Below are 13,920 nucleotides of genomic sequence, written 5' to 3'. Positions count from 1 at the left end.
ATCAAAACATCAGTTTGTAACTTTAGAAATTAAGTCTTCATATTGTCAAGATGCCACGGATGTTTAGTCCCTGCTCATGGCTAAATCATACCTCTTCTGGAGTGACCTAAAAACTGCTGTTTCAGTTTTGCTAAAACAAAATGCTTGAACAGAAGTAAGGTCAGTCGAGGACAGCTATTCAACCCCTTGAAAGAAAATAACCAGCCTCTCTCAGATTGGATGTAAACGTGACAAACTATTTGCCTCGTTAGTGACGTCAAATATTCAAGAAGTTTTTCTTATCTCTGGATTTAGTCTCACGAGGTAAGAAAATGTCTCAGAGGAAATGAGTCAGAGTCCCAGAAAACCCCAGTGCTGATGTTACAAAAGACAAAATAAATTGGGAGAGCTTCATAATCTGATTCCATGTGAGCAAATCGTGATTCTCAGATTACCCTCGTCACTTATTTTCCTGGTTTCGTTCTGCAGTTGTTTGTCTCCTCCCCGTGTCTGTCTCTACGTCTCTGCCGTCAACATCTCAACATTTGGACGATGATGTGGCATATTTGTCAGTCACTCTTTGCAGCACTCCTCCTCCTTGCACCAACCACCCCCCTCCTCCCCGTCGGGTCTCCGTAGGCACTTGAAAAGCAATGTGGCGAGCATCTGCGAAACCCCTCCTAAATTTCTTGCACTTCATCCCCTCATGTGGGAATCTACCTGGCAGCGAGGAAGCAGGCTTATCTGTGTATGAAATGCTAATGTGGGCAGCCTCAGCCCCGCTCCGTGGAAGAGAGCACAGAGGCCCTCTCCTTGTTGTAAAACCCACCTGCTCTGTGTGTTTTAGCATGTGTGGAAACACTGCAGCCTGCCGTATCCAGGATGCTCTACTCCACCTGAATTACGACTCTCAGACATGATGAGGAGTGAGAACTGCATGTGATATGAATACATTTCACCGCTGGATCCACCAGCTTCGCCGTGTTTGCCACTGAGATGTTTGAGTCCTAAAACCAGTGGTTCATTAGCTCGCCCGCTAACACGACATTTATCATTAATTCTTCAGGTTTAAGTCATCTTCATCTGGCTATCACTGGAAACTCAATCCTTGCCACCCAAGGTGGAATTTTCTGCAAACTAAAATAAAATAAAAAAGCATTGATTTTATCTCAACAAAACAACTCAGTCTCCTTGAGACTGACGCGTACATCCTGAAGTTTTCTGAATAATTTGAGTTTAAATCAAAGAAAAGTTTCAGACAGGAACATGACTCTAAGGCTTCAGCAAGTTTTACAAGACTGGACTTCTTTACCAGTCTGTTTATGACTAGCTCCGTTAGCCATGTCTGTGAATAGCATGATGCTACTCTGCCCTCTGGTATTCCCTCTGGTGCTGGGTTAGCACAGCTAGCTTGTCTATCTTATCAAAGATAGACCCGACATTCCCTATAACGATGGATGGAAGGACAGTTTGATGTCACTCCTTTCCTCAGCTCATAGGGAACATTGGGCCTAGCACTGGTTAGCATCAACATGCCCCAGGCTGCTTACAGCTGAAATCTTGTGTGTGAACAACGTAACCATGGTTACACAAAGGATATCCGTCAAACTCAGGAGCAAAAAAAGTAAAACCAGTTTGGCATCAATGGCCAACAAATGAGATATAAAATGCAATGACAGGCTACAAATACAAAGATGACGGAGAAGACAACAACAAATAGGGAGCTTTCCCAAACAATTTAGCTTCAAAGTCTGTTAGCACTTGTGTTATTTTATGAGTATTGTTGATGTTACTGTCAGCTGCTGTTCATGCTTGAGAATCAAAGCTCAGGAAAACATTGAATAAAAGTCTTTTAATTCTGGATATGCGACAAATTTGCTTAATAATCACCTTAACTAAATTCATTTACTCATTAAACAGAAGAAGTATCTGAAAAGTCATTATGTGCTTTTAAAAGCTTGGCTTAAACCTACACATGCTTAAAAAATCATATACAATGGTGCCCCTAGTGGTCAAAAAGTTAAAGTTTTCAGTTAAATGTTTTAGTTTAATTTAGTTTGTCTTTATTTGATTCTTGATAACATAAAAAACTATAAGTACAATAGGGTTTACCCTTACCCTAACCAAAAATATGGCAAGTATAGCAATAGATTTGCAAAATAATGAGTTAAATAAATAAATAAATAGATGAATTAATAGATAAATAAGACTAATAATAATAATAATAATAATAATAATAATAATAATAATAATAATAATAATAATAATAATAACAAATACTAATAGTAAATTAATAAATAAATGAATTATTATTATTATTATTATTATTATTATTATTATTATTATTATTATTATTATTATTATTATTATTCATGTAATTTTTATTATATTATTATTTTTTGTTTATTTATTTTATTTTTTATTTCTGTTTTTATTTTATTTTTGATAGCATGAAATATTCCTGATTTTGTTAAAAGTTATATGTCCAAAAATAAGTGATATCAGAATCAGAATCTGAATACTTTACTGATTCCCGAGGGGGAATTTCATTTCAGTTACATCCCTTCCAAGACACATTAAAAAAACAAACATGGGGAAACACAGAAATGGGATGAACCTAGGAGCAGCTAGCTACCCAGCGCCCCTTTGCAATAGATATGAAAATAAAAAAACTCCTGCTGCAGCATCTTCAAACTTTGTGCCTTGAACATCATTTGGCCTTTGATGGTTATCAGACAAAAAGCAAAGCATTTTGATGTTCCCAGCTGTGACTGAAACTTTTCTTTTACTCCTCACAGACCGAACAATCGATTGGTTCAACAGAGCCGTCATCACCCCACATCAAAGCATCCACCGCGCTCCTCTCGTGTTATCTCATCCTCTTATGTGAGCGGCGCTGGATACGGTCGGGGTGGTGTGAAGGCTCGGCGACAACAACGCTGCAGAGAGTTGATGATGATGCGAGCTGAAGAACGGTGTGATTTTTTCCCCGGCAGTGGCCAGCAGATGGGTGCTGTCTGCTCTGTGCTGGCACTCACGCTGTATGATTAGAGCTCAAGAATCCAGCCATTAAACACACAACAGATGGGACGCTTTCCATCTCCCACCCAGCGCTAATTAAGCAGCCAAACAACATATAGCGGGGTTGACGAGTGCAGGCGTGTTTTCCGATTTGACACCGAGGAAAACTGGAGCAGAGAGAAAGATCCTGCTCTGCTGATATTATAGAGGTTGTTTAACTTGGCACCTAAAGACGAGTTGATGAAACCATCAGAGGCTCGCCGCTCTCATCTCACGGACTTTCTGCCTCGCCAAGATGTGTGAGGAGTGGTGCGTTTTGGATTGGAGGTAATCAAAGCTGAGGGTTGGGACAGATGGCGTTTGGAGGGGAGTGTAGTGGAAGTACAAGCCGTTGTTGACATTGGGAGACATTGTGGGAGGAGGTGACTGACGCGCTATCCGGCCCACATGACTCAGTGGGAGTCATTACTGCAATGAGCCTAATTACCTTCAGGCCTAATCTGTGTTTAAAAACCTGCTGCTTATTGCTTTTAATTACCCACAAGTGAAGGAGACGACTGAACTGCAAGGTTGGAGCATTTGTCTGTGGTGATTCTGCTTTCTGCTGGTTCTCAGTGCTAACGCTCAAACACAGAAGCTTGGGTAGTCGCCCGGTTTGACACAATATGTGAGCATGCCTCCAGTGTCATTCCTGGACTCTGTGTTTTATGGTTTTATGTTTTATTGTGAGGGCCAAAAGCTTCAGCTCAGGATGTGCCTAAAAGAGCACAGACGGGTTGGTTGGACGGGTCAGACAGTCACTGCGTTTTCTGATCTGACTCCTTTAAAGACTCTGAAAACTTTTTTTTAAGTCATTATTCCAGGTATTTCTTTGAATAATTAGCATCCAATAGAAAAGGTGGCATCTTTAAATTCTAAAGTGTCTAACGTCATGTTTTAAAAGAGTGTCCTTCAGAGAGTATCTGTGCCAAATAATGAACATTCAATTGAAGAAAGCGGCCATGGTGGCCATTTTTCTGGATGGCTTTTCGAGTATCTATCATTTCTCAAAAGAGTGGTCCTTAAAGGAAACGTGCCAAATTTTATGCTTGTTTTTAGTGAAATATGCAGTTATCAGCTGCACGGATGTAGCAGGGAGAAGACACCATGGAGGATTTTTGGTTTGGGTCCGTTTTGGCGACCTCTGTGGACAGATTCTTGTTTCTTCGTTGAGCTCATTCTGCAAAACCAGAGAAGTGTTTCTCCAACCAACAACCTCACGCTGCTGCCTTTGTTTTCTAGCTATTAGGGATGGGAAATTATACTGATTCCTGTATTCAAATATATTAAACTTCTAACAAACAAATATTCGAATACTCACAGATTATTTTGATTTTAATTGTAACTGCTAATGATATTAAAATAAAAATAAAATATAAGAATAAAATAAAGAATAAAAAATGCACAAAAATGTAAATTTCCAAAATTTGCAAAAAAAAATTCAAGTATTTTTTATTTTTAACAATTTGCAAAAATTATATAAAAAATAATAAGTTGTACAAATTTTGGATTTTTTTTTAAAATAACAGTTGAATCTGATAACATATTTGGACAATATCACTCAACAATTCTTGTTGTTTGCCAATGACTTTTCATATAACAGGCATGTACTTTAACGAATCCAGATAAATCCAGTCAACATCGTAAAGTGTTAAAATTCTCCTAAGTGCTCCTGAGCAGGGCTGAATCCTCATTCCTTGGCCTGGAGTAACCTTGAATTTGAGAGTAAAACTTGACGTCTCACCAGTTCAGCCTGAATGTGCCAAGCTTCACCTCACCGGGGATGTTTTGGAGCTTAGGACCGAGCAGATCTGAGAGTGGGAACATTTGGGTTCAGCAGAGGAAGAAAAGAAGCAGGAGTTGTTTCTCTGTGTTGTATTCTCGACGCCTCAGATGCCAAAATGAAACTGCAGCTTTTTCTCCCCGACTGTTAACGCAGAGGGCTTCAACCGCCGTCACACTCAACGGCACAACTGTGTTTGACAGCCAAGTTTTTCCCTCGGCTTACACCTTCATTTAAAATGTTACTCAGACAGTTGTTCTGTCTGTCGTCTGAAAACTGAATTACCTTCAACCCCGTCAATTCGGCGAGAAGAAAGCGAGTCGACTCTCAGATCTTTCAGATCGCAGTTTGACAAACAGACAAGTCTCTGGGAGTGTTACGCTCACTTCCAAGTCGTGATTATCAGATTAGGTTGTTTTCTGCCCAACGTACTGGGGAAACCTGAAGCGATCAGAGGAGTGGAATGTGCCGAGAGTGATTTAAAGACGGAAACATCAATCATGGATTCAGGGAAAGGGCTCAGATCCATGTGAAACATTTCCAAATCCAAATGAAAAGCAGCTGCAGAGCTGTCGGAAATGGGATTCATGAAGATGAGTTCAATTAAACGTGGGCTCCAGGTTAGGACGCAGTGATGTGACCATGGCATGTAGGTGGAGGGTCTGAGTCTGGAGACATATTTCTGGCTCAGCGGAGTGAGAATTTAACACCTGCTCTCACAGAGAAGCTGTGATTTCCAGGACAGCTTACATCTGTTAGAAAAACTGTTTATGTGGCTGCGTGGACGGGGCCTTCGTCACATCAGGAACAAGTGTGCTAATTTGTTAAATTGCCAAATCATGTACCCAGCAAACCCCGAGCAGCTCCAGGCGCCCGGCTCAGACCTTTTGTGGAGAAAACCAACCACTACAGCAGCTCGCTGGGCCGCGAGTCCCTCTGTGTTTCCTAGCAGGACAGCTTTGTGGAAATACTACAGCCTGCTCGGCTAAACCGCTGAATCGCTGGCGCCTCTTTCTCAACCTATTTATCTCCTCCAATTTCGTGGAACCTCCAGGGCGTGCCGCACAGCCGGGATCGCCCCGCTGGTGGAGCTGATCAGACTAATCTCCCCTCCTTTCACAAACAGCACCACGGGTCAAATCAGCACACGGACTCCAGGAAACAACACCTATTTTTAGACACAGGTGCAATTCAATCAGACGCTTTCTGCTGTTTTAACAAAAGTGGTTATTACGGAGACATACTGAACAACCGTTTACGCCCTGATTGGTTCAGAGAAAGACACAGCCCACGCCATAAGAGAGGCTGAGGCTGCTTTATTTTTCTGCCTGAACAAATTCTTTAAACCTGGGCTGAACCAGACCAAGACCAGAGGATTTAAGGTCTCTCTGTAAACGATCTTGAGCTGAAGGTTTAGAAAGCACAGTCTGAAGTCAAGGAAGCAGTTTTTAGCAAAGTGGATTTGGCAGAAATAGAGGATTACATGTCAGGGAGAGGCTGTGCAAAATGAAAGAAAGGGTTTGTTTTGTGTAAAAAATTAAACATAAATACGTTTTTTCAAGTTTTTCATGGTAAAACTTAAAAAACAACAAAAAAAAAAAATTCTGGGTATTAGTTTTATAAACCACTTCAGGGTTTTTTTGTCCTCAGAGGCCACCATTGCTTTACAAATGAAAAGGATGAACTAGGACTAGGAAGTCTGGCAAAATAAATAAAAAACTGAATAAATAAATAACTGCATTTTTTTAAAGATTGTGACACTATCATTTTTGTTGCTGTTGTTTGTGAATGTGTGGCCAGTAGTTTGGTAAATTATAAAAAAAAAAAAAAAAAACTTAAAATATCAAAGAATCACAATTTTTTATCAAAATCAGAAGCCCAAAAATCTTTAAAAATTTGAAAGAGGGGAAAAAAAAATCAGAAGTGATATTGGTGTTGTCTGAATCTTGAAGATTTTTTGCTGGTATTTAAGGGAACTAAGGCTCGGTTTGTTGTGGAAACGCAAACAGGATCAGGCTTTACCGATCCAACCCATTCCAAACTGTACTGATCCAAACCGGACCACTTGGTGGAAATGGGACTTTTGTGATCGGCATCAGGGTTATGTGTTGTTCTGTATTACTGCTGTCACACAGGAAGTGACAAACCTTTCCACCAATCAATAGGCTGCAGAGTTTCTAGCTCCACCCACTGGGGTCCAGAAGGGTACCAAAAAGTGGGACGGAACGGGTCGGTGATTTGGGGACCTGTGCCGGTTTCAGTCAAAGGAAACGCCACAAGGTGTGTGCCATACCAAGACCAGGGGTCTGTAATCTTTGCCCAAGGTCACCTGGATATATTTTTTTAAATAATTATCTTAACATTTTTTTTTATGTGTTTGTACATGTGTTATCTGAGTTTTTTTTTTATATTTAATTCATTTGCAAAAAATGTTAAAAAAAAAAAAGTGCAAAATTTTGATTATTTGATGAGTTTACAAAATTTACAAAAACTTTAAAAAAATGTCAAAAACTTCAAAGAATTGGAAATTAAAAATAAATGAGAAAAAAAATCAAAAACAAAAATTGAAAAAAAATTGCAAGTATTTTTTTTATTTTAAAAATTTGTGAAAATGAAAAAAAAAAAGAAAAATAAATAAAATAAATTTGTACAATTTTAGGATTTTCTGTTAAAATAATACTTGAATATGCTTATATATTTAGACAATATCACTTAACTTAACATTTCTTGTTGTTTGCTAATAACTTTCCACATATGAAGCATGTACTTTCAGCAAATTTGCAGCACACACAGAATTAAAATCAGTATTTCCTTCCAGATGAGTCTTTTTGTAGATGTAGTTATCTTCCCAGGGCTGTAAAACTTGAGGTTAGCCACAGGTGCATGGAAAGTTGGTGGGCTGTTGATGTTGTAGGAGGTGAAGTAGAGCGGTGGCAGGCTTTATTGACAGATGGGATGAAGATTTAGTTCAACTAAATGTTAACACAGGATTTTATTTAGTGTCAGAGTCTTTAATCATCAACACCCTCTGGAAGAAAAATATAAAGTCTTATCCTTTTTAATCATAGTGATGATAATTAAGGCAGAAATGATGAGGACGAAAATAGCAGTTGGTGAAAAGTCGGATTATAATTAGACTTTTCTGTCGTCTCTAACAGATGTTGAGGTTTCCAGATGGTGTCACCTGATTGGCTGAGAAGTGTGTTACATTTCAACATGGTTATATCATAAAAACGGGGATGATAGTTTCACATCTCAAGAGCAATTATGAAACATTTTTAAGATAGCAGACAGATTAGGGCTAATCACAGCTGATAATGTGAAGCACTCCTTTATTATGAGCATGAGAGTGAGATAATTACCCTCCACTATTAACTGTTTTTACACACTGAAGTAATCCCTGCGAGGAAATTCAATTTGGTTACAGTGGTGAAACCTGAAACACTCAAAGAGAAGCTGCGAACTAACTCCTGATGGATCAGCACAGGTGTTTCTCATACCTGCTGATCAGGGAGGAAGTGGACCAGGTTTGGATCTGTCTTAGCAGAGACGTATACTTCCATAGCAGCTTGCTAGCAGCTATAAAATAATGATGCCAGACAACCAGAGCACATATTGCATCTTCTGCAGGTTCACAGAGAGCGTCTTTGGCTTCATCAGCAAAAACAACAGAGAAGAGCGATGAATGCGTGCCGTAGCCTCAGGTACATTTCCCAGCATTGTTTCTCTCTGCTTTCTCACACTTTGCTTAGTCACTAATATTCCTGCTTCTGCTTTAACTCTGTGTTTGTTTACCTCACCTCGGCGGAGCGTTGTCGGAGACTACAGGAAACAAACGGGACCTTTTAACGGTGGTAAAGAGTCTGTTTTTGTTGCTTCCAGGAGGAGTCAGAGTGTCTTTGCCGTGGTCGTCTGCCTCCCTTTGTTCAGGAGAGAGAAACAGTGTTTCAGCAGAGCTGGCTCTGACCCGCCCTGCTCCTCTGCTATCTGCTGTTTGACATCTGCAGAAAGCTGATGCTGTGAAATCGAATGCAGTGGGTGAGCTCTCAGCAGGAGCCCCAAACATTAGCTGCTAGCTGCAGGTGACAGGAGCCTCTCCTCTCTGTCTCTGCCGGACTGAATTGATGTGCATCTTTGTTTCTCCTCCCGTCTCCTGTTTCCTTTATCTTCCTGCTTTTCTTAAGCGTTCACATCAGCAGAGGAACTGTTGGCTGCGCTCCGGCTAAGGTCTTATTCAATTTGAGTTGTTTACATGCCCGGTTGATTCCCTGCGATTGAGTTTTCCTGTTTCCATGAATAAAACAGGAGACAGAGACACAGTGTTTTTTGTTTGCCAGCAGTGTCCTCGCCACAGGTCAAAGCCTCCACGGCCAAAAACAAAAGTTAGAGAGGGAGGAGGTGACAGAAAGAGGGCAGGAAGGTGGGATGCTGGGTAATTATTTATTCAGGGAGATGAAACTCAAAGATAATCATTGATTGAATACAGTAAACGGCTGCTGAGAGAAGGTTTAATGGAAATCTTTGTCCATCGAGCGATATAAAAAAAAAGATCCCGCAGCTTCGCAATGGATGCAACATTTCAGGAATTAATTGGTTTGATTGAAACAAAAAAACATCACAGCAGTGTTTGCTTTGACCAAGGTGAGGTCAAACTGTTTGATCCAAAGAAAATACAGAAATTAAAGCTGCTGTGAGGATTTTCACATGATGTTGAAACCGATGTGTCTAAATGATCGCCTGAGGTGATGGAGAGCTATGAAACTATTCACAACTATTTCGGAAGGAAAAACAAAACAAAAACAAAAAACCCACTGGAAATAGTAATTTTAAATACTAATCAATCAAATTAACAAGAAATCACCTCAGATTAAAGTAAATATGTGTACATATCTACAACAACTGACAACTTTAAGGCTGATCTTCTAGATCGAGTCATGTATAAATTTGTGTTTTTGCATTATCTAGTTTTAATACCTACCATCAATTCACTGATGTTATCATTGATGCCATTGGTGTAGAACAAGGGTCTTCAACTTGTGGCTCTGGGGCCTCATGCAGGTCTTTGACTCCTTTGCAGTGGCTCCTTGGAGCTTTAAAAAAATGTTTTTGAAAACAAAAACATTTTTACAGAGGGTATTGATGATAACAGACACCGACATTAAATAAAATCATGCCCTAACATTTTGTTAAACTAAATATTCATCACATCTGTCAATAAAGCTTTCAATTTCTTTTTAGATAATTGCAAATTTGTTAAAACTTTCTGAAAATGTTTTGCACGTACATTACTTGACATTTTTACAATTAAGAAAAAACATTTTTGGATGATATTGCAAATTTTAATTTTGGATTTCTGCAAAATTTGCAAATTATTTACTTTCCATTTTTACAATTTCGCACTTTTTGGAAGTCATTACATTTTTTTTTAATTAATTTTTTTTTCTGCAAATTCATGAAATTTTTGAAAAAAAAACAAACAATTTTTTTTAAGATTTTGCAAATTTTTTGAATTTCAAATTTTTGACATTTTTACAAATTGAAAAAAAAATTTAAAGATTTTGCAAAGTTTTGAAATTTTACAAATTTTAGTTTTTTGAATTTCTGCAAATCTTGGCAAATTAGTTACATTCATTTTTTTTTTTTAAATTGCACATTTTGGAAACTATTACATTTTTTTGAAAATTTTGCTTTTTTAATTTGATTTTTATTTTTTGCAAGTTCATTGAATTTCCGCAAATTTTTGCAAATTTTTGAAATTTCAAAATGTTTGAAAATTTTGGAACAGTATTTAAATTTCTTTTTTTTTTTTTTAAGAAAAAACAATTTATTGGAATTTATGTTATTAGAAATATTTAACATTTTAAAAAATATGGACACATTTTTAAAAATAATAAACTTGGACAAAATACACACACAAGATTTCTGTGGAGATAGAAGTTGATTTTTTGGCTCCTGAATGACTTTAATCCAGGTGAGCTGAGGAAAAATGCTCCTTTAAAGTAAAGGTTGCAGACCTCTGGTGTACTTTGTTTTCACTCTGTGATGAACTTAGTTGGTTTTTCAGCCTCACTGGTTTTGGTCTCTTTGGTTGACGATTATAACTTGTCTTATATCACCAGCTCATCCCATAAAATCATGGAAGAATCCTCAGGATTTCCATAATCAGAGTCTGTATCAGCGTGATCTACGTATCCATACCAACATCGAGGTGTAAAACCAGATCACAACAGAATCTCAGGTAGACGAAGACCGGAACGTGCTGCTCCTCTGTGCACTGACGACAAGCTTTGGGCCGAGGGAAGCTCAGAGATATCATCACCAAGAGGGTGAAAATAATTTCCATTGGTAGAGCCAGACGCTGTGTATTTGGCGGTGAGACGGCGTGATAATCAGACTGTTAGAGCGCTGATTGAAGAGAGCCGCAGGGGGTGAAAGTGAACCGTAACAGACGATCTTCTAATTCTGACTCAGCCAGGTAGAAAATCGCTCTCATTCTCTGTAACTTTGAGGGGAAATTTGCTTTGGTGTGGTTAAATTGTGATGTTGTTGAATTGGAAAAACACTTTTTTGAAGAAGAAAACCTTCAAATCTCCAGAACAGCTCTCTGAGAAGAGAAGTGATCCATGGGTATTCTCTCCGCGGGGCTCGGGGCGTTTCTCTACCTATACAGATGAGAATCTTCCCTCAGATTACACGTAAAGTGTGTGGCTCAGTATTCATCCTCTGCTGCTTTAATCCTGGCCGATGTGGAGCAGACTTTGTGTTTCCTTTCACCGCCTGGGCCGACAACAACCACAGCAGGAAGTGAACATCAGCAGCAACTATGGTGCAGCAGCGTAATTTGCATGTCGAGATATATGAAACATGGGGATTAGTCAGGGAGCTTTGAGCATATCTTAATCCCTATGTATGTGAAAATATTTATATTTATTAAAAAAAAATCAGTGATTATCCTTCAAAGTGTTTGACAGTGCTAAGTTGTATTAATGTCCCGTTTTAGCGTTTCTCTCTAATGTTGTCAAATGCATTGTGGGAGATAGAGAGCAGCGGGCTTTGAAGTCTGTCAGCTCCTAGATCCTATTAAATATCAAATACATGTTTGTCCTCCCTGTAATCCCCACAGAGCGTCTATTTTACTGCAACTCTCTGAGTGTTGGAGCAACTTTCCTGCTTTCAGCCCCGTTCAGAGATTTCTGAGTTATAGACAAAAAATAAACCAGAACAGTTTCATTTCTTAACACTGAGTTTTCATCTTCCAACACTTCCTGTTGTGTAGTATCTTAGTGGAATAGTTAATCTGAAGTACAGGAATGCATCACTTGTATTTTGAGGGATTTAGCACAGGTCAGAGGAAAGTATCATGGATTTTTAGAGTCCGATGGTCAACCACAAAGATTTTCATCAGAATCAGGTTTTTATTGTCAAGTACGTTTGTACATACAAGGAATTTGACTTGGTGTATTGGTGCAACACTTAACAAGGAACAAGGAAATAATGTGAACAGCATCTGAGCAGCTTCTTGAATAGAAACAAATTACAAAAAATAATAAAATCTGTAAAAAAAAGTATAGAAAAAGTTGAGATAGAAAATATAAAAAGTAAAAAATATAGAAAAATGAAATAATAATTAGTGAAAAAAATGAAATAAACAATGAAATAATAATTAAAGAATAATAATATTAATGATAATAATAAAAAATAATCATCATGGGGAAAGGGTCTTGAGGATATCACAATTTAGTTAAAGAGAAAGTTTTGGCACAATTTTTTGATTACATTTTTGAAAAAAATGCAATTCATTGAAATTCACATTATACCTAATTAAAAAAAATAAATAAAAAGCCTGAGTGAAAGATAAAAACACAAAATTTATGAAAAATGTCTTGAAAATTAAACTATCTGTCCATGCTGCAACTGGGATTTAAAGAAAAAATAAATTAAAAAAATAAATAGATTGATAATAATAATAATAATAATAACAATTATAATAAAAATAATAATAATAATAATGATTTTGGCAATCAGGTAATAATGATTCTGCTTGAAAACCACTTCATTAAGTAAAAAAAATACATTTATGCTATTTGTTTGAACTTTTTGCAAATGTTTTGAATTTCAATTTATTTGACATTTTTGCAAATTTAGAAAAAAAATTCCAGTTCTTTAAATATTTTGCTTTTCTTTTTTTAATTTGGCACATTACAAATTTTTTTTTAATTTTTCTACAAATTTGGCAAATTATTTACATTCCATTCTTTTATTTTTGCACAGTTTTTGAAAGATTACTTTTTTTTTTTTTAAATTTGGCATTGTTTTAATTAGAATTTTTATTTTTTTGCGAATGCATGACAATTTGGCCATTTTTTGAAATTTCAAAATTTTTGAAAATTTTGGCACATTTTTTGGATTTCCTTTTGAAAAAAATGCAACTTATTGAAACTCACGTTATAACTATCTAAAAAAAAAAGAAAGAATAAAAGATAAAAACACAAAATTTATGAAAAATGTCTAAAAGCAAATTAAACTATCTGTCCATGCTGCGATTGCAATTTAAAGAAAAAATAAAATAAAAATAAATAGATCAATAATAATAATTATAATAGTAATAATAAAAATAATAATAATAATTTTTATTATCATAAAAAATAATAAATATTGCTACTAGAGAAGAATGAACTTCAATTTCTGTTTCAAAACAAGAAAGAAAACAAAAGTAGTTTTTTCCAACTTTTTTTTTTTTTTTTAATTTCATGACATTTTGACTTGTTTATGATCAAACTCAGATTATAGTCTAAACTTGAATATCAAAAACAAGTATAACAACCTGAGAGCAAGAATAATATAATGTAGAATTCATTAAATTTGCAGTGAGGATCCACTGAAAAGCAAAGAAGACGGTTTGACGTCAGCAAAAGATTCATGTCCTTTGTCTGCGTACCTTGTATTCTTCACCCTCCTCATATCTCTCTGCACTGAGACACAAACAAAGCCCTGAAAAATCATTATCATCAATAGCAGTGACACCACAGTAAAGGGCATCTCAGAGCAGCAAGGTCAAAACACGCAGGAAGCAAAAAAAAACAGGAGCTGTGAGCAGG

The 13,920-nt window shown here is 37.0% G+C and overlaps 1 protein-coding gene across 4 annotated transcripts in view; it reads left to right on the top strand.

The window, feature by feature from the left end:
* LOC141807386 (cadherin-18) overlaps positions 1–13,920 on the top strand; it is a 342,498-nt gene that overhangs the window by 201,359 nt on the left and 127,219 nt on the right. The window contains exon 1 of one of the 4 annotated variants that reach the window (XM_074693359.1): positions 8,401–8,526. The exons of the other annotated variants lie outside the window; for them this stretch is intronic. The gene's annotated coding sequence lies outside the window, so the exon portion shown is untranslated. Of the gene's footprint in view, positions 1–8,400; positions 8,527–13,920 lie in introns of those variants that run through there. 4 annotated transcript variants of the gene reach the window in all.

Source organism: Halichoeres trimaculatus, unplaced genomic scaffold (genome assembly GCF_033239565.1).
Source record: "Halichoeres trimaculatus isolate MK-OKI-2021-1 unplaced genomic scaffold, fHalTri1.1 fHalTri1_scaffold_18, whole genome shotgun sequence".
NCBI lineage: Eukaryota > Metazoa > Chordata > Actinopteri > Labriformes > Labridae > Halichoeres > Halichoeres trimaculatus.
Note: the sequence above shows the minus strand (reverse complement) of the source record. Positions and strands in the feature narration are given on the sequence as shown.